The 21,928-nt window shown below is 42.5% G+C and overlaps 1 protein-coding gene and 1 pseudogene across 3 annotated transcripts in view; one reads left to right on the forward strand and one right to left on the reverse strand.

The window, feature by feature from the left end:
• Positions 1 to 7,609: 7,609 nt before the first annotated feature.
• On the reverse strand, positions 7,610 to 8,905 carry LOC116556246 (annotated as a pseudogene).
• A 5,696-nt stretch (positions 8,906 to 14,601) lies between these two features.
• Positions 14,602 to 21,928, forward strand: part of CDON (cell adhesion associated, oncogene regulated) — a 99,821-nt gene continuing 92,494 nt past the window's right edge. For 2 of the 3 annotated variants that reach the window (XM_032285020.1, XM_032285022.1), the window contains exon 1: positions 14,602 to 14,835. The gene's annotated coding sequence lies outside the window, so the exon portion shown is untranslated. Of the gene's footprint in view, positions 14,836 to 17,932; positions 18,176 to 21,928 lie in introns of those variants that run through there. The other variant, XM_032285021.1, reaches the window with a different exon arrangement.

Below are 21,928 nucleotides of genomic sequence, written 5' to 3' on the forward strand. Positions count from 1 at the left end.
CTCCTTCCTTCCTTCCTTCCTTCCTTCCTTCCTTCTTTCCTTCCTCCCTCCCTTCCTCCCTTCCTTCCTTCCTTCCTTTTTGAGATAGAGTCTCACTCTGTCACCCAGGCTGGAGTGCAATGGCACCATCTTGGCTCACTGCAACCTCCGCCTCCCAGGTTCCAGCGATTCTCCTGCCTCAGCCTCCTGAGTAGTTGGGATTACAGGTGTGTGCCACCACACCTGACTATTTTTTTTTTTTTTTGTATTTTTAGTGGAGACAGGGTTTCACCGTGTTAGCCCTGACCTTGTGATCTCCATCTCTCCTGACCTCGTGATTCGCCCACCTCAGCCTCCCAAAGTGCTGGGATTATAGGTGTGAGTCACCTCACTCAGCCTCAGAGGCTAAATTTCTAAACTGTGACTGCTAATGCTGATAGGCAGAGAAGCCAGGAATGGCTGCCTTCTTTTTGACTTCCTGTGACAGACAGGTAGCAGGGTTGGACAGAAATCCAGGTGAGTCAAACATCCCAAAGAAGTCCTCAAATGTTTTCTGTATTAGAGGATGACAAAGCTGGATTCCGTGTCTGGAGAGGGCCCTAAAGGTTCCACGCCTTGTTGTCAGGAGCCAAGACACTGACAAATGAGAGACAAGAGTTGAATAAAAACCTTGCAGAGAGGAACCGGTCTTCTCTATGCCATCCTTACACATGGAGGCAGGGGGTGGGCCTCATGAGCTCAAGAGGGTACACGTGGTCCTCAAAGTCATGGAGCCTGATGGTTAGTAGAGAAAAGAAAATTGGTTGGGCATGGTGGCTGACACCTATAACCCTAGCACTTTGGGAGGCTGAGAGAAGTGGATTGCCTGAGTTCAGGAGTTCGAGCCTAGCCTGGGCAACACAGTGAAGCCCCTTCTCTACTGAAATACAAAAAATTAGCCGGGCATGGCCCCGTGCACCTGTAGTCCCAGCTACTAGGGAGGCTGAGACAGGAGAATTCCTTGAACCCAGGAGGCAGAGGTTGCAGTGAGCCGAGATCACGCCATTGCATTCTAGCCTGGGCAATGGTATGAGACTGTCTCAGAACAAAACAAAACAAAAACAACAACTTATCTACATCTGGAAAAAAGTCCCAGAGTCCCAACATTTTGTGTTGGTTTAGTTTCTTTCTTAGTTCTCAACACCCCCACCTCCATTCCTTCCTCTAGGGTAAGTCCCTACTGCCCCCTTCCTCTGGCATTTGTGGAGGTGTTCAGCACAGCATCTCCTCAGGCACAGTTCTTTAATCAAGGTGGAAGCCCTCTGTGAAGGGGTGGAGGAGAAGCTGGGCTGCTAATTGGCTCAGCGATGAGCTTTTGACAAATCCATGAAATGAATGGAAGAGGAGTGGGGAAAGAGGTGTTCCTCAGTGCAGGTGGGGGTCTGAGAAGGATGGGAGGCGACTTGTGAGCAGGCCTTTCTGTAGGTCTTCCCGTGCCCCCTCCCACTCTGGGACCATTCACACAGGTCATAAGTTGCTAATCTCAGCCCCTAGAGCCCTTGCTGGTCATCAGGGAAATTGCTGACTTTGGGATAAGCTATGAAAAGTGGTTGGACCTTAAATGTCAGTAGCACAGAGAGTCAAGTGCCTGCTGTGAGCTGAAAGATGAAGAGTCAAGATCCCCCAAATCCAGAGATCTACTAGAGTGTCTGAAAATCTGCTGCACAGGGACCTCCTTAGATCCCCAGAGAAGTAATTCTAAAGCCTTTCTCCCTTATTGACACCTTAGATTGAATTCCTTCACTCAAGTTTTTTCAGTCTGAAAACATGCAGAAAAGCCTATGGCCAGTTTACAGTATGACGAGGAGAAACCGAGAGAAAATTGCTGTCTTTTTCTCCATTCCACTCCACTCATTGAAGAAGGCAGTCCTTAATGCAAGGAGGCAAGGAATGGTTGGTAACAACTTTTGTTTTGTTTTGTTTTGTTTTGAGATAGAGTTTCACTCTTGTTGCCCAGGCTGGAGTTCAATGGTACAACTTGACTCATTGCAACCTCTGCCTCCCAAGTTCAAGTGATTTTCCTGACTCAGCCTCTTGAGTAGCTGGGATTACAGGCCCCTGCCACCACACCTGGCTAATTTTGTATTTTTAGTAGAGATGGGTTTTCGCCATGTTGGGCAGGCTGGTCTCAAACTGCTGGCCTCAAGTGGTCTGCCCATCTTGGTCTTCCACAGTGCTGGGATTACAGGCGTCAGCCACCGCGCCGGACCCAGAGCCATTGTCTTTTAAGAGCTATCAGCATCGATGATATTTAGAAGTACTTACAATTTTTTTTTGAACAGATAGAGATGGGAGTCTTGCTATGTTGCCCAGGCTAGTCTCAAACTCTTGGGCTCAAGTAATCAGTCTGCTTGAGCCTTTCAAAGCGCTAGGATTACAAGCATAAGCTACAGCGCCTGGCCAGTACTTTTAACTGACCGAGAGAAGAGGAAACACATGATTAGATAATGTAAAAGCAAAACTAATGATAGAGGTTCAAAAGATGTTCTTGTTTTTTGAATATAGGTATGTATGTGTTTATTTTGTTGATAAGCACTTATATAATGTGGAGCATGGGCCAAGCTTATCTAAATTCTCATAAATCTTCTAAAGCTATGTCATTTATGAATAAGTATCAATATGTAGAACAAGCATTCTCCATACTACTGATAACGTAATAGATTATACTACAAATCAGTAATTCATGTGTGTTCAAACTTTCATTGGTCATGCATGATAGTTGCTAACAACTGAAAAAATAAGAGAACATTTTGGTTTATAGGGGTAGAATTTGCAATGAGTTTTACCACAATTGATGATGATGGTGATGAGAAAAACAATAATAGTTGATTTTTATTGGTTATTTACTTGTTATATGTATAATAAATAATAAAAATTAGTTATTGGTTATGTCTGGGCCAAGTACTTTATATGCATTATTTCACCTAATCCTCACAAAAGATACAGAAAATAGGTTCAGTAATAAAAAATAGGTTCTATTACTGTCTATTTTTTTGAGACAGAGTCTCACTCTGTTGCCTAGGCTGAATTGCAGTGGTGTGATCATGGCTCACCATAGCCTTAAACTCCTGGGCTCGAGGGATCCTTCTGCCTCAGCCTCCTGAGTAGCTGGGACTACAGGTACACACTACCACGCCTGGCTTATTTTTTAATTATTTGTAAAGATGAGGTTTCACTATGTTGCTCAGGCAGGTCTCAAACTCCTGACCTCAAGCAATCCTCCTGCCTCAGCCTCCCAAAGTGTAGGGATTATAGGCATGAACCACCATGCTAGACCTATTGCTGTTTCTTAGATGAGAAAATTGATGCACAAAACACGTTAAGTGATTTGTCCAGGATGCAAGTTAGTTTTAATAGCATTCTTTGCTTCTGATACAGGAAACACTCACAAGTGATAAGGAACTGCAGGTGCGGAAACCAAGCTGATGAGTAATAATGATGCCCATTATAAATCAAGCCAGTATGAGGTGCATTTTACACACCTTAAATCCTCAAAACAACCTGGCAACCTATGGTGTATTTACACCTGTTTTACTGATGAGGAAATTTGCCCAACTTCCTACAGCTTTTATGGACAACTGGACCAAACAGAAGACCTCTGGTACCTCCAGGGACTAGTCATTGTATCCAAATCTTGTTGGTCCAACCTACGCTAGAGCTGTTGAAGTTGTCAGAACTTGCTCTAACAATGCCAGCCCTTTGACAGACTGTAGTCCATTTTTTCTCTTGGAGAGGAAAAAGAGAAATTTGACTATGGAGACTAGTGATTGGCCCAAGTTCACACAGCAGACAGGAGGATAATGAGGGAGCTGGGATAAATTACACTGGTCAGGTTCCCCAATTCTCAGCTTGGTTGTTTTCTATGAGACCATCCAGCCTCAAATAACGCATTCGCTAGCTGCCTATCCTTTGCAAATATCCCCAACTCCTTGCCATTCTCTTTCAGGCCCTTTGCTTTCTTTCACATCTCAGACAGGGGCTCCTTTGCTGACCGTAGCCTAATGGCCAGGAAGGTGGCACTGTGTCTGCTTAGCGCCGGGCTCCCGTTCAGGTCTTTCTCTTTCCTGTAAAAGGGGATCCACATTCTTTGCTAGTGCAAGAAGATGCGCAGTCATTTTCTCCTGACCTAGTGTATGGGTAAATCAATCTAGCATCGCAAACCCAGTAACAGAGTTAAGTGATCTGTGTGTAATGGGTTGAGGCAGTGAGTCTCCGGAGCTTAGCCCGTTCAGCATAAAAAAGGCCATATAAATCCCCCTCTCTGTGAAATCCTCTTGCACACAACAGGAAATGTACAAGACAGTGAGAATACAGTCAACCTATTGGAATTTCTTTTTCAAAGAAAAAAAACAGATTGCAAAGGAAAATTGTTGATTGCCAACCTTCCAGCCTTGTCAGGAGAGCTATTCTGCAGTCAGTCATTAGATGTAAAATTCCTAAGGCTTGGGGGATGGTTAGGTCATTTAATACCATGTCAATATTAAGTTACATCATAAATAGTTGGAACTTCCTGAATATTTAACAAGAACTTTGTTGTGTAAATTTGGAAATCATCCAAATTGAGACAACTGACTTATATTATTGTTTAGCCTTCTGAGTCTAACTCATTATGGGGGTTTAGTTGTTTTGAACTTTGGTCCTTTTAGCAGAGAGCAGAAAAAAAGAAGTTAAACCAATTGACTTTTAAATAGTCATTTTCCCTTTCTTTTTTGGTTTTGAATTGATTAATGCTTTTTTTCTCATGTAAATAAGATCAAATAAAAATCCAAAGCCATAACCAAGAGCGAAACGTGAAATTGCTGTTTATTTTGCAAGCCTTTAGCAGACTCAGTCAGCTTGGAGATGACCAACTTTGACCACTCTTGCAGTTGCTAAATGGGACACTTTCTGACATTTGCTACATCTGTCAGATCATTTCTAGCTCGAGCGTATTCTAGAAGCTCATAATGTTCATTTGAGTTGGTATCAAATTCTAGACAATAAGATTTGAGTTTCTTCTGAATGGGAATTTATAATTAAGTTTTCATAAACCATAAGATACAGTATAAGTGTAAAGATTAATCATGATTATTATCACCTAAAGAATAAAATCCCAAGTTCTACCATTCATACTAAAACTGTCTCCCATTGCTTCTCCCAACCCCTCCTTGGCAATGGCTCCCACTTCTCTACTTCTTTCTGAGTCTTTCCCAGCCTCTAGACTTAGGTTAAGTTCTCCTTCCTCCTTGAAGCCTTCCTTCCTCTATTTCAGTTGGAAATTAATTTCTGAAGCTACCATTTACTGAAACCCTACTCTGTGTCAGGTACTGTGCTAGAATTGTGATACATTATTTCATTTAATTCTTGAAAGGCAGGTGTTACTTTCACATTAAATTTTTTGTTTGTTTTGGGTAAGTAGCCTATTTGCATGATTCAAAACGCAAGACAACATAAAAAGCTACACTTTCTTTTTTTTTTTTAGATGGGATTTCACTCTGTCATCCAGACTGGAGTGCAGTGGCACCGTCTTGGCTCACTGCAGCCTCGACCTCCCAGGTTCCAGTGATCCTCCCATGTCAGCCTCCCAAGTAGCTGGGACTACAGGTCCACACCACCACGCCTGGCTAATTTTGTATTTTTTGTAGAGACGGGATTTTGACATGTTGCCCAGGCTGGTCACAAACTTCTGGGCTCAAGAGATCCAACCGCTTCGGCCTCCCAAAGTGCTAGTATTATAAGCATGCACTGTGCCCAGTCAAAAGATATAAATTTAAAAGTATTAATCTTACCTATTTTCCACTACAAGTAATCATTTTTAAAGATGTTCTTTGAATAGCCGGGTGTGGTAGTGTGTGTGTCTGAAGTCCCAGTTACTCAGGAGGCTGAGATGGGAGGATCACTTGAGCCTAGGAGGTTGAGGCTGCAATGAGCCATGATCATGCCACCGCAGTCCAGCGTGGGCAACAGAATGTCTCCAAAAAAAAAAAAAAAAAGGGAAAAAGAAAGAGGTCTTCTTTGGTTCCTTCTAATAGTTCTTTACACAAAAAATCAGCACACACAAATATATATTCTTAGTTTCTATCTCTTAGAAATTAGAGCATAATACCGCCCATAAGGTGTCCTGCATCTACCTGTCTCTTTCTTTCTCATTTCTTTTCCATTTAACACATATTCTAGAGTACCTGCCGCACCAGTTCTCTGAGAGTTTCCCTTTTCTTTTTTCAGTGGCACAGTATTCCATGGTGTGGATGTAGCTCTTGATGGTGGACCCTTGGATTGCTTCTAATCTGCTATAAACAGCAATGTAGTGAATGGATTTTTCATATGAATGCAAGAGTATCTTAGGACAAATTTCCAGACTGAGACTGCAGGATCAAAGGGTAAAAGCATGCTACATTTTGATAAATATTGTCCAATTTTTTTCCCTGGGGGTTATACCATTTTTCATTCCCACCAGCAATGCATGAAAGTGCAACACACATATCACTATCTACAGTTTATAGATGAGAAAACTGAGGCACAGGAAATACAAAATTAAGTAGTTAATAACATTCAGGCTGGACCTCAAACTTGTGGCCTGGCTGGATTCCTCTCATTTGGTGTTTATCAACTAGTGATTTGCACCGTTACTTGTTTTATATATCCATAGGCCTAAACATTCTAAAGCTTTATTATACACTCTTTCGTTTTATAACAAAGAGTTTCTAATAAACAGAGGCTGGTAAGACTTAAGTCAATCACAGGTGAGAGTGAGGGAAAAGGAAACAGGATAGAAAAAGCTGGGAAACAAATGCAAGGTGATGCATTGTTATGAGGCCATTGCGTTTGACAAGTCACACGAGACCCAGCTGAGCCCTCAACAGGGGCTTCTGCTTGGCCACCAGGGATGGTTACAAACAAGTCGTATGGATAAACCATGCCTTGGAGCAGTCCATGGATAGAAAATGGGAGAAGGAATTTATCTGCTGCCCCCGTCCCATTATCTTCTCACATAGGGGAGATGACTCACTTTTTTTCTTTCTTCTTTTTTTTTTTTTTGGTAGAGATAAGATTTCTCAATATTGCCCAGGCTGGTCTTGAACTCCTGGGCTCAAGCAATCCACCCACCTCGGCCTTCCACAGTGCTGGGATTACAGACGTGTGCCAAAATGCCTGGCCTCACACTGCACTTTTGAGTTGTGTTGCTTAGCCTTCTCAGCAGATCCTGGGGAAGCCAGATTTCAAGCACTGCAGTACTTAGAAATGGTACGAGGGACACAAAGAGGGTCATTGCAGGGTCTTGGAGACTGGTGAGGCTAAGAGAGTCTGATGAGGCCCCATAAGATGTTTTCCTTTCACCCCCCCCTTTTCTTTTGAGATAGGGTCTCACTCGTAATGCAGATTGGAGTGCAGTGGTATAATGTTGGCTCACTGCAACCTCTGCCTCCTGGGCACAAGTGATCCTCCTACCTCAGCCTCCTGAGCAGCTGGAATTACAGGTGCATGCCATTACACTCGGCTAATTTTTCATATTTTTTGTAGAGACAGAGTTTCACCACGTTGTACAGGCTGGTTTTGAACTCCTGGGCTTAAGCAATCCATCTACTTCAGCCTCCCAAAGTATTGGGATTACAGGCGAGAGCCACCACGCCTAGACAAGATGTCTTTAATACAGGTATTTCCTTGTATGTCTTTAATTTTGTGTTTTATACCTAAAAGGTGCTCCAAAAAAGTGTTTTTTTTTTTTTTTTTTTGCAATTTATTTATTGAAACCTTATACATACATTGTTTGGCTGTAAAACTCTAAAATCATATTTTTCAAAATGTTTTTATCCCAAATCACAGAATGATTATAGCAAAGGAATATGTAAGTCATTTAATTTGATTCTCAATGTGTTAAACACAGAGAATTATTTGTCCATTTGGTAAACTTTACCTCATCCAGTTCTTCACCTTCATCACGATCATCATCATCATCAACATCTTCAATAGCTTCTCCAGTAAAGTATAACAGTGATCTTGAGATTATACACTCACATAAAAAGTGACCAATTTTGAAGTCTGCAGCAAGGATAGCCTTCAGCATCATCACCCTGATATCTACTCTCAGGAACTTCAGGAGGGTCAAAAAAAAAAAAATTAAAGAAAGAGTCATTGGCAACTGTTTTCGTCACAGCATGAACTGTCCCATGTCCCTTGTGTTTCTGCTTCTTCTTAATGGTTTTCAAAGTGACATTCTTTTCTTCTTCCCCAGTCTATCTGGCACCCTGTACAACCCATAATTTCTTTTAAAAAGAAAAGGGATCAGAATAATCTGGTTCTGACCTCATCCTATGTCTTTGTTAGCACTTCATTTGTAAAATATTGATTGGATTCAAAATAAAATTCTAAGACAAAACTCATAGACTGGCCAGAATCTGAGAACTTTACTTTAATATCTTTCAAGTGCTTCAGAATAGGTTTATCATGTTCCTGAACCATATCACTGGGCAAATCAACGTGCTTAAAAATAGTTAACCAAGGCCGGGCGCGGTGGCTCAAGCCTATAATCCCAGCACTGTGGGAGGCCGAGGCGGGTGGATCACGAGGTCAAGAGATCGAGACCATCCTGGTCAACATGGTGAAACCCCGTCTCTACTAAAAATACAAAAAATTAGCTGGGCATGGTGGCGCATGCCTGTAATCCCAGCTACTCAGGAGGCTGAGGCAGGAGAATTGCCTGAACCCAGGAGGCGGAGGTTGCGGTGAGCCGAGATCGCGCCATTGCACTCCAGCCTGGGCAACAAGAGCGAAACCCCGTCTTAAAAAAAAAAAAAAAAAAAAATAGTTAACCAAAATTCAGGGATTCTTTGGGGTCTTCTTTCTCTTCATCCTTTTTCTTATCTTTAATTTTGGCCTTTTTTTTCAACTCCTCTGAAATCTCATCTTTTTTTTTTTTTTTTTTTGACAGAGTTTCACTCTTTTTGCCAAGGTTGGAGTGCAATGGTGTGATCTCAGCTCACCGAAACCTCTGCCTCAAGTGATTCTCCTGCCTCAGCCTCCAGAGTAGCTGGGATTACAGGTACGTGCCACCACTCCTGGCTAATTTTTATTTTTAGTAGAGATGGGGTTTCTCCATGTTGACCAGGATGGTCTCGATCTCTTGACCTCGTGATCCACCCGCCTCGGCCTCCCAAAGTGCTGGGATTACAGGCTTGAGCCACCGCGCCCGGCCGAAAAAAAGGTTTTTAACGGATCGATTTATTTGAAGCGATATTAATAAAAATACTTCCCATTATTGTAGGGAGACCTTAATGTGTAATAATTAAGAGTCCAGCCTCTAGACCCAGACTACTTGAGTTTCAGGATCAGCTCTGACACTGACTAGCTGTGTGACTATAGTCAGGGCACTTCATGTCTTTGTGCCTCAGTTTTCTTGTTGTAATATGGGACTAATGCTTAAAATACACTTGGCACATAGAAGGAATTATATAAGCATTAACTATTATTATTATAAATAGCTTTTATCCAGTATTTGCTACTTACCAATCGCTGTATTAAGTGTTTTGTGTGTATCATCTCAATTAATCCTCCCAGCAAACCACTGAAGTAGGTCATATTAACAACTCTGTATGAGGTATTACTCTTTATGAATGATGAAGTCATTTACTACTTCACAAATGATGAAATCAAGACTCCAAGAGTTTAAGTAATTTGACCAAGATCAAATAAGGTACAGTCACAGTGTGATAAAAGTTTATGAGCTCTAGTTACTCTATTATGTTATGCTTGGAGAACCAATTTTAACATGTATTTAGTATTATACAATCACTCACTTCAGGCCTAGACTGTATTAAATGTACGTCCTTGTCACTTAGTATCTAACAACCTTCCCACCTAGTCCCTGAGGACTTGAGCACTTGGCTTATGGTATTTCTCTTATCACCCTCTCAGTCCCTTCAATATGTCCCCTGATGGCATAAATATCTACACCACATCACCTGCCAGCAGTAGTTAGCATACTAGATCTAATCATCACCAGGAACTGTTCTACTTCCGAAATGGTAAACTCTGATTATCACCAAAGACCTCTTGGTTCTTTCATACTCAATCCTGTAACAACAGCTCTTTAATCTCATACATATCTCGTTTAATCTGTCATTTCTTCCAGTCTATCATTCTTCTCAAACCTCTTCCACCTATTCCACTGCCTGGATTCTATGATTGATGATTTAAATATTTTCTCACCAATACCATGTGTTATTTTCCTTCTTGCACAACCCCCAGGAAAACTAAACTGGATTGGTGTTATACTTTTCCTTTTATACCTGATTGATTAAATGTTGATGGAGGCTGGGCGCGGTGGCTCAAGCCTGTAATCCCAGCACTTTGGGAGGCCGAGGCGGGTGGATCACGAGGTCAAGAGATCGAGACCATCCTGGTCAACATGGTGAAACCCCGTCTCTACTAAAAAAAAAAAATACAAAAAATTAGCTGGGCATGGTGGCGCGTGCCTGTAATCCCAGCTACTCCGGAGGCTGAGGCAGGAGAATTGCCTGAACCCGGGAGACGGAGGTTGCGGTGAGCCGAGATTGCGCCATTGCACTCCAGCCTGGGTAACAAGAGCGAAACTCCGTCTCAAAAAAAAAAAAAAATAAAAATAAAAATAAATAAATAAATAAATGTTGATGGAGAAAATCACATAATCATGCAAGCTCCATCACTATACATGAATGGTCTCCAACCTCAGCCATGCCCTCAGCATTACTTATCAATTCTCTGATTGATTTTCTACTTTCATTTTTCAGCTCTCATTTTTCCTAATGATTATTCCAAACCTTTACCACCTTCTTCAAACATCCTTTTCAAGTCCCATACCTTGAGTTCAGTAAACAACCTTTCCTCCAAATTCATCAAGATAATTGGGGGCTTTAATTATTAGAGTTTTAGAGATTCATCCTTGGCTACAAATTTCTGGTTCTATATCCTTCCTGAGAAATCACTTCCACTTTAATGGTATACATATGACTTTATGCGGATGACTTTTAAATCCGTATCTCCATTTGCAGTTCTCTATCTAGTGGACATCTGTGCTTGGAGGCCCCAGAGCGTCTTAGTCTGTTTCTGCCACTATAACAAAATGCCTTAGATTAGGTAATTTTTAAATAAGAGAAATTTATTTCTCTGAGTTCTGGAGATTGGGAAATTCAAGACCAAAGTGCCTGTAGATTCAGAGCCTGGTGAATGCCTATTCCTTACAGATGGTGACCTCTCTGTATCCTCCCATGACAGAAGGGACAGAGGGTGTTAGTTAGCTCCTTGAAGCCCTTTTATAAGGTCAGGAATCTTGCTCATGAGGGTGGCCCTCATGACTTAGTCAGCTTCTAAATTCCCCCCCTCTTAATATTATCACATTGACAATTAAGTTTATTTTGTTTTTAGATGGAGTCTCACTCAGTCACCCAGGCTGGAGTGCAGTGGTACAATCTTGGCTCATAGCAACCTCTGTCTCCTGGTTCAAGCAATTCTCCTGCCTCAGCCTCCTGAGTAGCTAGGACTATAGGTGCACGCCATCACGCCCAGCTAAGTTTTTGTATTTTCAGTAGAGATGAGGTTTCACCATGTTGGCCAGGCTAGTCTCGAACTTCTGACCTCAAGTGATCCTCCCATCTCGGCCTTCCAAAGTGCTGGGATTACAGGCATGAGCCACTATGCCTGGCCAACAATTAAGTTTCAACATATGAGCTTGGGGGAACACACTCAGATAATAGCATATATGTACCTCAAATTCAAAAGGCTTCAAATTGAACACATGATTGTTTCCCTGAAACCTGTATGTTCTGCAGGATATTACCCTCTTTCTAGGTACTGTGGGGGTAGGGAGAGTAACCACTAACCATCAAAGCTAGCAGGCTGGTCTCACCCTTGCATCCTTCCTCTTCTTTACCTTCCACATGCAATCAGTTTCCGGTCCTGCCAAAATTTCCTTGTGTTCTTGAAGTTTATCCCCACTTCTCTGTCTTTATTACTATCTTCCTAGTGCAGTCTCTTGATTTAATTAAACTGCCTGGAATGCTTCAAAGCTTCCCAATTTTTTGACCTCAGGCTTGCTCCCCCAAATATATCTGCAATAGATCACTGTTGTTAGGTGACCTTTCTAAGCACAAACCTAACTATATCACATTCCCACTTAAAACCCTGCATGGACTCCCCATTACCTGCAGGATGAAGTCCAAGCTTCTTGGCATGACATACACAGCCATATGTGACCTGGCTTCAGCTTCTTTCTGCAGTGCCTTCACTCACCAATACCTACCTGACCCCTTACACTTAGGCCACAAAAAAGAGCTTGCAGTTTCCTTGATTTGCAATGTATTCGTGGTTGCTTGCCTCTATGCCGCTATTACTAACATCCCCTCTGCCTAGACCATCTTTCCACTCCTTCACCTTTATCTGGCCAACTCTTACTATCCTTTAAGACTTAGTTCATGGGTCACTTCTTTTGGTTAGGCTTTCTTGGCAAGCCTTTCTCCCAAGCTCCATACAGGGTAGGAAACACTGACCTTGTGTTCACACAGCTCCCTGTTCATTGCACTGAAGATGTCTCCTTGTACTTATCCATGTGTGTGTCTGTATCACCGTTAGATTGTGAGCTCTTTGAAGCTTGGGACTGTGCATTGTTTCTTAATGTTGAACAAATGGATGAATGATTCATTAATGAAAAACTGTTTTACACCTGGAGTGATTTCTTCACTTTATAAAAAAGGTGGAGAGGAAGTAATTAGTGTCAACAAACACTGTGGTTATCTCTCAGTCTGCTATGAGTAACAGTAGGCATAGTGAATTCAAATGGCACTGAGAGATCTGGAGATGTGCAGGGTGCATTATATCCCAGGAGAAGAACCTGGAATTCTCTGTAGCCACAATAAACTTACAAGACTTCTATTACAACCACACAAAACTCTCAATTCAGTTAAATCTCTATGTTTATAAAAAGTCTTACTTGCAGAATGAAAAATCGTTTACTATACCATGTTAATAACATATAGATTCTTGGTCTCAATAAATGAACAATGGAACAGTGGAGGACAAACTAGAGTTAAGAGGTTTTTTGGTTTTTTTTTCCTGGCCAGGTGCAGTAGCTCATGCCTATAATCCCAGCACTTTGGGAGGCCAAGGCGGGTGGATCACCTGAAGTCAGGAGTTCAAGACCAGCCTGGCCAACATGGGGAAACCCCGTCTCTACTAAAAATACAAAAATTACCCAGGTGTGGTGACGTGTGCCCATAATCCCAGCTAGTTGGGAGGCTGAGGCAGGAGAATCGCTCGATCTCAGGAGGCGGAGGTTACAGTGAGCCGAGATAGTGCCACCGCACTCCAGCCTGGGCAACAGAGCAAGATTTCATCTCATAAAAAAAATTTTTTTTTTCTTTTCTACTGACTTTCTGTCCAGGGACTTTACAAAAACCCAGAATCTAGCTAATGCAGAAAGCTAACTTACTTGAACAATACCACACTTTCAAAGCATTTCTTTTTAAAATTCACTAGCTATTTCTCCTGAAGTTCAGTACTACTTATAAACTTCAACTATCATTAGGGCTCCTTTTGTAGGTAAACTAATAGTAATGATGACGGGAAAAAAAGAGCTAACTGCTAATAATAAAAATAATGATTTATAAAGAAGTTACAGTCCTTGAACGCCCACTCATTGGCAGGTGCTTTTCATAAAGGATATTTATTCTTGACAACAATCTTTAGAATTTTTTTTCCTTTTTCTGTTGGAATAACTGAAGTCCACTGAGTTCAAATAACTTGGGGCAGGTCCAACGGACGAGCTGGGAAGACTCTAGGGCCAAAGGCCACCAGGCCACACCACGCCTCTCCGAGCCCCTGAGTTTTGCTACCTGCTTGCGTGCATGTGCAGGCAGGGCGGGTGGACGAGGGAATCAGATGAAGCTGCCTAAGGAACTAAACATGGAAAGTGGTGGAAAGGCGAAAGAGGTATAGGCGGTGGACCGCTACAACCCTAAGAGAGAGTCGGCAGAAACCTGTGCACGCGTTAGCGGCTCCGGGAACTTAGGTAGAGAGGCGAGGGGCGGGGCCGGAGCGGGACTAGGGCGGGGCACCGGAGACGGAGTCGACCACTTGGGGACCTGCCAGAAGAGCCGCCTCTCCAGGCGAAGGAAAGATGAGGGGAGCGTGAGTTCAGGCATAATGGGAATCTCAGTGACTTGTTGAGGCAACTCATCCTCACTGGTCCTCCATCCACGAAAAGCCTCTTCTATGCTCTCCTGGGATATCTCTTGCAGAGCGGGAAGATCAATGACAGGGAGAGGGTCCTGCACAGAGCGTGCCCCCCTCCGTGCTTGGTACGGCCCGTGCCCCCGCCGCTGATCTGGCAGGCTGCGCGCGCACCCTCCGGCGGGGCGCGGGCCAGCGGGGCGCCGCGGCTTCTAGGGCCCGCCTCCGTCTGTCTCTCCCGGGTCCCTCCTCCCGCTGCTCGCGTGCTCCGGGCCGGCTCAGCGCCCGCCGAGTTACGCGCCCGCGCGCCTCGGCGGGGAGGAGCGCGGCCGCGGGGGCGCGCCCCGGTGACTCCGCCCCCCCCGCTTCCCTCCCCTGAGCCCGGGAGCCCGGCTCGTGCGGCTAGGTGCGAGGAGACCCGGGACCCCGCGCCCGCCCGCCCTGCCCAGCGCCCCCGCCCCGGCGTGCGAGGCGCCGCGCCCTCTTCTGCTGTGCGCGGTGCATGGAGGGGCCCGTTCGGATCGCAGCCGCCGCCACCGTAGCCGCTGCCGCGCGCGCGCGGGGTGATGACCTGGGGGTGGCTTTCCGAGCCGGCTGCCGCGCAGGAGATTTTGGAGGCTTAGCCAGCCCCGCGGAGAGGTGCGGGGATGGGGGTCCCGCCGCAGGGTCGGAGGGAGGGGGCGGCGCGCGGGCACAGGGCTTGGGGGCCTTGGTTTGGGGGCTGAAGGTCCCCGGGGCGGGCGGGCAGGCGTGTCCCGGAGGGCGTGGGGGTCCAGGACTGCGTGCGAGGTCTGGATGCTGATGCAAGCCCGGCTGGGAGCCCCGACGTCCCGGGTCCTCGAGGGCTCGGAGCCACCTCGCGGGAGGACGCGGGGTGAGGTGTCAGTGACACGACGAAACCTCTTCTAGGCGATGGTCCACGGGGGCAGGTGAGGTGTCGCAGCGCGGGGAGCTAGGGCGCCCGAGCGTTTTCCCAAGGGAGCCGGGTGTCTGGCCTCTCTCAACCTGCATCCCCGCAGAGCGCCCGCGAGAGACAGTGATTTATGTGTAGGGAGAAGCAAGAGAAATTTCCTGCACAATGTATCTTTCTCTGCCTTCACAAGACTCTGACTTCCCAGCGCCAGGGAGTGTATTTTTCCTTCTCCCCTGTAAAGCTTTCTGTGGATTGCATTATCATTTGGTAAATACATTACAGCTCGCAGCTTCCAGACCTTTGTTGCTTTCTCTCCGCATCTAGGAATTTCAGCAATAAATCACTGAGGGGGATAGACTCTCTTGCCCTTCCCTTTATTGTTCTCCCTAACCCCACCAAATCAGGTGGAAGGGTCTCCAAAAGAAGCTGTTTCCAGAATGCCTGCCCTTCCTCATCAGGACGACAGAGGGTGGCAGGTGCTTTAAGGGCAGACTGCTTTCCAATGGGAATCTAGAACTTAGGGAACCTCATCAACAGAAAGTCAGCCTTTGTGTCCCCAAACCAGACACCTTGAAAAACAGGAGGTTGGACTAAAAGCTCACTTGAGATTTATTTTCAGGCCTATGCCAGTAAAAATGAAAGAGGCCAAGTCAGTGCATTGTGATTCCTTTCAGCGCTGATAACATAACGCTCACATTCCCAACTGACACTTGGCATACCTAGTGGACAGTATCTCCAAGGAGAGGAAGGTGGGGAGGGTGTTAGAAAATGAAATGAATTTATTGTCAGCGTAATTCTAAACATTCTATGACATTTTATAGTTCTTCCCCACGCTCAGTCTATTTTTAGCTGAAAATTTGGGGATAATTCAACTTTTAGGATAAGATGAAAGAAAACCTTCAAAAAAATTCTGGAAATTTTAAATTAGTGCCTAAGTAGAAAGCATTCTTCAGAACCCAAGAAGCACCAAATACTGCAGTCTCTGTTATGCACATGTTGAAATGAACTGCCTCATACTTGAAGTTACATGAGAAGGATGGAGAAAACCTGTTTCGTTTTGTAAAGACGTGCCCTGGATGTGTGTTTGGCAGTGTGTAGAACAGAAACATTTATATTTCTATTAAGAAACACACAAATGTATATTGTTTAACTTTCATGCAAAAACTTCCCAGTGTTTGGGAAATCTGTCTTTGTTTGAATAGTTTAGTCAACCAGGAAAATCAGTTACTAGAGGTACTGTGCTGTTGTTTGTGTAATAACTCACTTGGGATGCTTTGATTGATTGCTATGGTTCTCATCAACCTCCTCTTCCGTGCAAAGTACTTAAACAGCTCTGACTCTCAAGCCTTCAAGTACAAAGAACCGTTAGGACTTGGAGCATACTGATCTAGCTTGTGTAGCTTGGCTTCTAAAGCTGTCTTACGCCTTGCTTTCTTTGCAGGTGGTTTGACTTTGCAGGAAAGGAATTAAGTTCACTGTAAGATAGGACTTTCTTCCCCAGCTTGTCAAGGCAAATACAGATGAAGGTAGTAGGTAGGAATAGGAACTTCTGTCGTAAGGCTTTGCTCTAAAGAGGGCAGGTAAAATTTTGTTCACTGTTTCTTGTGGCTGCTTCTTCTTTTTCCGCTTTGCCCATCTGCCTTCATGACTTTGTAGACAATTTCATGTATGGTTTTGTCAAAATGTAAGTTGAAGTCACATTTTCCTTCTCTAGAAATTTTTTTTTTTCATGAACATTTAGACTAAAAATTGGTGATTGTTTCTAAGTTAAGTGCTAGGGAAATGATTTGAGGAATTAAATATTAGTAAAATCAGGGAAGGGTTAGAAAACAAATAATTAATTGAAAAATATGTTGCTTTAACGAGTAATGACATGAGCCAGCGCCTTGTGATCAGCTATGGTGTGAGGTAGAAGTATCAGTGAGACAAAACAGTGGAGCTGTAGATGAGCTGCCTCTGTGGCAGTGCCCCTTTAAGTAAATGAACTTAATACAACTAATTAGATTAGAAACAGAATTTGGAATCTGGTTGCCAAATATGTTGCTTTGAAGGACTTGCTTTTTTATAGTATTTTTTTGATGGGGAATTTTTTTCAAGAAATTTTGTGAACTTGAATTCAAGGATGTTTTATTTTTACTTAAATGTAAAAATTTTTATATTTAAGAAAAAATGAATATGTATGTAAACATTCCCTGTGATAAGTTTCTGTTGTGTGTTTGGCATTAATTCACTTTCAAGGGCACAGAGGGGAGGATTTTACTTTTCTGTTAAAAATAAGGGATGGTGTATGGAATATTCTTAATGTCACTTGAAAAATATTGGATTACAATTAAATGAAAAACGGGTTTGTTGGTTTTTTTTTTTTTAATCCTTCAAGTTTTCTCTCATTGTTTGTGCTCTTTTGCCCATTGTCAGGCTTAAAACATACAGTATCATTGTCATCTGTCCCCTGAATAATGGTCCTGAGGTGATATTATTAATGTGCCTTTTTAAAATCAAGCTAATTATACTTGCCTAAAAGAGCCACATGTGTGTGATTCTAGCTGCCTAGTGCCTTTTGAGAGCCCTGGAGACAAGCTAGTGAATAGAGCTGAAAATTCATTCTGTATTTGATTAAATGGAACAGACTCGCTGCTCCTTACCCCAGCAGGGGCTATGAGATCTCTTGATCCCCGAAGCGGCTCCAAGACCCTGGGAATTCCATTAGCGAGCACCTGAGGAATTTCTGCCCTGCAGTGCCTTTTTTGTATGTGTGTATGTGTGTGTGTGCAGAGGGAGTGGAGCAGAGTGGGGATTGGGGGGATGCGAGGAGTGGGGGTTGAGGGGGTGGAGAGAAGGCTACATTAGAAGACTCCATATGTTGGCAGATCTGAAATCAAGGCATGACTTAACAGCTTATCTTGTAAGAGAAAAGCCCAACCCAAAGGCAGATTGCTAGTCGGGACTTTATTACAAGCAGGACTGCGGTGATGTGTTTTTAGCAGTGAAGTGAACTCCAGGGTAAGTACAGAAAGTGGCTTCTCTGCTTTCCCTCTGAAGCACAAGCATATACACGTTGCAGACTTGGTAAGTTTTCTTTGAATGATCTTTTGATAAATATGTAAAATTGTCTTACTGTTTGGTCTTGCCTGTAAAGGCTGATGTATCGTTTTAATAACTTTCAAACTGAGAGCAAAATCAGATTTCATGTGAAACAAATTGTTTTGCAGTGATGAAATGCTTGTTTGAGTAGGTATAATTTAGTTTACTCTTTTGATATAATTTTATTTTTTCTGTTACATTATTATTATAGAATTCAAATTTAGGTTATAGCTTTTCTGTTGTCTTTTAAAAAAATTGTATCATTTCTAGTGTTTTTGAGGCATTACTTTGCAGACTTGCAGCGCCAAGTAAATGAAAATATATCTGGCAAAAACATTCTGCAAAATCTTTGGAGCAAAATTTTTGAGAAACATTAGTATGTCTTCCTTCCCAAGTCCCTCTTCCCTGCCTTAAATAGTGTCTGGGTACAAACTATTTTTTAGAATATTAGTCCAGTTTGTTTCTTGTGTACTTTTCAAGGAAGAGCAGTTCTGAATGGTGGATGGTGTAGTTAATTGGTTTTCATCTACCAAGAATGTGAATTCCAGCGCTCATAGTTTTCAGCTAATGCAGAATGCAGTAGCGTATTTGATGGTTCATTTGATATATTTTGTTTCCAAGTAAAATCATGTTGTAAATAGTGCACAGCCTCTTCCATCCTACTTCCATGTAGCCTACCAAATTCTCCTCACAATGCAGTGTGTTTAGAAAATAAAGAAGCCTTTTTGAAGATATGTTTAGCTTTTCTCCACCTTAATCCTGGGCATTTTTCCTTATAGTATGGCCAAATTGAAAGGACTCTTGAATGAATAGGAGTAAACACTGCAGTTTGTGCCTCTCTGCATTCACAGCTGTTTAGTCGCTTTGCTGTGCGGTATATTTTGATGACCAGAGAGAATAAAAAACTAGCCCAAAGAACATTTTGTTCTGCTGTTTATCTGTTGGAATGTGAGTAGGGAATCCAATGCTTAAGAGCCACTGATGTGCCTTTAATCTTACTTGAGAAAAAAATATATGGGCTATGTTACTGAACTTAGGTTACATATTTTGTTTATGTTTTATTACTAGGAACCGTGAGGCTGATTTTATTTTTATATTACCGTAATACAAACAGAATTCAGAAGCTGACATGGAGCTTGCTTTTCAGCTATTCTTGTTCTAGACCAGCTCACCTCTGTTATTTATGTGAGCCTGGGCAGTGATCTTGACCTAAGCCTTGGGGGTCTTTATCTGTAAAATGGGGATAATAACGGCAATTATGTCTTACCAGTGTTGTGGGATTAAATGAGATAATGAAAGTCAAGCACTTGGCATGTAGTAAAACCTCCACAAATGTTAGCTGCTGTTATTTTTATTAACTCTTCCTGTACATGTAAGTGTATTACTTTGATCCAGAAGTGATCTCTTTGAAGTGCTAAATAATGAGGAACTCTCAGAAGTTAGTAATTGTGTGGACACATGGAACTACTGTAGTCTTAGAACACTGCAGTTTTCTTAAATTAGCAGTTGAAACTTAGAAGGCACTTGGACATCATGTGTTATCCCCCCCATCCCCTGTTGAGGGGTAACATAGTAATATACACAAGTGTGCAGCTAATGTATACTAAGTGAACAGCTAGATGAATTGTTACATGTGCACAGATCTGTGGTAACTAGTACCCAGACTGAGACACAGAACGTTTCCTTAGCCTTAGAAGGCTCCCTGGTGCCCATCCCAGGCAGCCCTCCCTCTTGCTGGCAGGCAACAGCTATTCTGACGAGTCAGAATAGATGAGTTTTGCCTGTTCTTGAACCGTATGAAAATGGACTCCTACAGTATGTAGTCTTATATCTGCAGTTTGTGCCTCTCTGCATTCACAGCTGTTTAGTCGCTTTGCTTTGCAGTGTATTTTGATGGCCAGAGAGAATAAAAGACTAGCCCAAATAACATTTTGCTTTGCTGTATATCGGTTGGAATGTGAGTAGGGACTTCCTACTCACAATGAGTTTTTTGCACTGTTCAGTGATAACCATCATAATAGACATAAGCCTGTGAGATTTATTCATGTTATTGAATAACATTTATTCATGTATACAGTAGTCATTCATGCTTTTTAAATTGTTGTAGAGTCTTTTGTGCAGTTTGAAATTTATAGTAGTTCATTTTATTGGCACAATGATACACAGTCATTGGGGGAAGAAGGAAATAACACTTCTTCCTACATAACTAGAAAATCAGATCCCAATGGCTGTCTTAGGAAAACTTAACCATGACCTCATTTTTATTCACAGAACGGGGTTTATTCATTACTTGAAGGTATAATTACCTTCAGTTACAATTCCATAAACTAAATACTTTGAAAACCGTATTAATCTTTATGTGTGTGTTTTTCGGAGGGAGCCTCAAAATAGGTGAAAAGGACCATCTAAGGTAGCTTATATCCTTCATGCTTAGGATTAAATGCCATAATTCAACTTAAGGTTGTATAGAAGTGACCACCAGCCCAGCATTAGTGTAATGTTCTTTGAGTTTAAAATGAAACAGTGCAATGCTTTTCTGAAGAAAAAAAGAGTCCACCATAAAAGGAAGAAAGTGGAGCTAGGATGCTTTACTGCAGGAGGATTTTGAAGACCAGGACCAAGCACTCATATCAGGAAGAACAGTTTTGGCCACTAACCTAATAACAGTTGCAGTCAGGTTATGCCTATACATTCAGAATTTCTGTTTGTATTGTTGAAATTCTCTGATATGCTAAATACAATTTATTTCACAAACAGACAAGATGATTCAGTAGATGAATCAGAAGAATTTGTTTTTAATTTTGGAAGGGACTTTGGTTGCGGTTAATAGCTTGTATTTCTGTTATTGGAAATGTTGATTAAGGATTTTCTGGGTGTTCTGCTGGAACACTAGCCGTTTTCCTCTCAGGAGACATTGTATTTTTCAACATTTATAATTTTATTAAATCTGATGATTCATAGCTCTTGACACAAGATCATTCTTCACATACAGCCATTTTCAGGGATGGGTTCCTCTGGACTGGAGAGAGGCAAATTATCCCCTTTCCTTCCTAAATCAGACCACCAGTGGTCAGGATTTCTTGGGGGTTGGGAGTGTTGAAATAGTGATACATGATTCATCCTTTGATCTATAGGGGCGCTCAAAGATGCAGATTATGTTTCAGAAGAAAGAAGAACTGTCTAACAAATAGAGGTGCCTCATGCGAGACAGTGCTGTTTGGAAGGGGCATGGGCTCCTGATTCCTGGAAGTGTTTTAGTGTTATTTGCGAAGGCTAGTGTGGGAAGAATCTCTTCCTTGGGTGCGACATTGGACCAAATAACCTCTGAGGCCTTTGTACAACTGAGACTCTATTAAATAGGCTTTTATGGTGTGCCTAGCCTACATACCCACCACGTATGATTTTGGAGGTAGGAAATATGGTAAGCTCCAAACAGCCATTGGATAAATACATTTTTTAAACCAGCTCCAGTTTAAAGTTGGAGATTGCCTTGACTTGCTGGCTCTTTTCACTTTAAACGTAATCCTTAGTTTATCACTAACAAGTAAATATCAAATATTCTTTCCTCCTTACTTAAAATAGGGACTTTTTCAATATTCTAAGTGTATTAGAAATGATACTACTTAAAAGTATAGCATATACTACCTTTTTATATAGGTACACACCTGAAGCAATTTGTTGGCCCAGTTATTTATTTATTCCTAAAACAAATTAGACGTAAACATTAATAAATGTCCC

This window comes from Sapajus apella, unplaced genomic scaffold (genome assembly GCF_009761245.1).
Source record: "Sapajus apella isolate SASKATOON/1434 unplaced genomic scaffold, GSC_monkey_1.0 scaffold16, whole genome shotgun sequence".
Taxonomy (NCBI): Eukaryota; Metazoa; Chordata; class Mammalia; order Primates; family Cebidae; genus Sapajus; species Sapajus apella.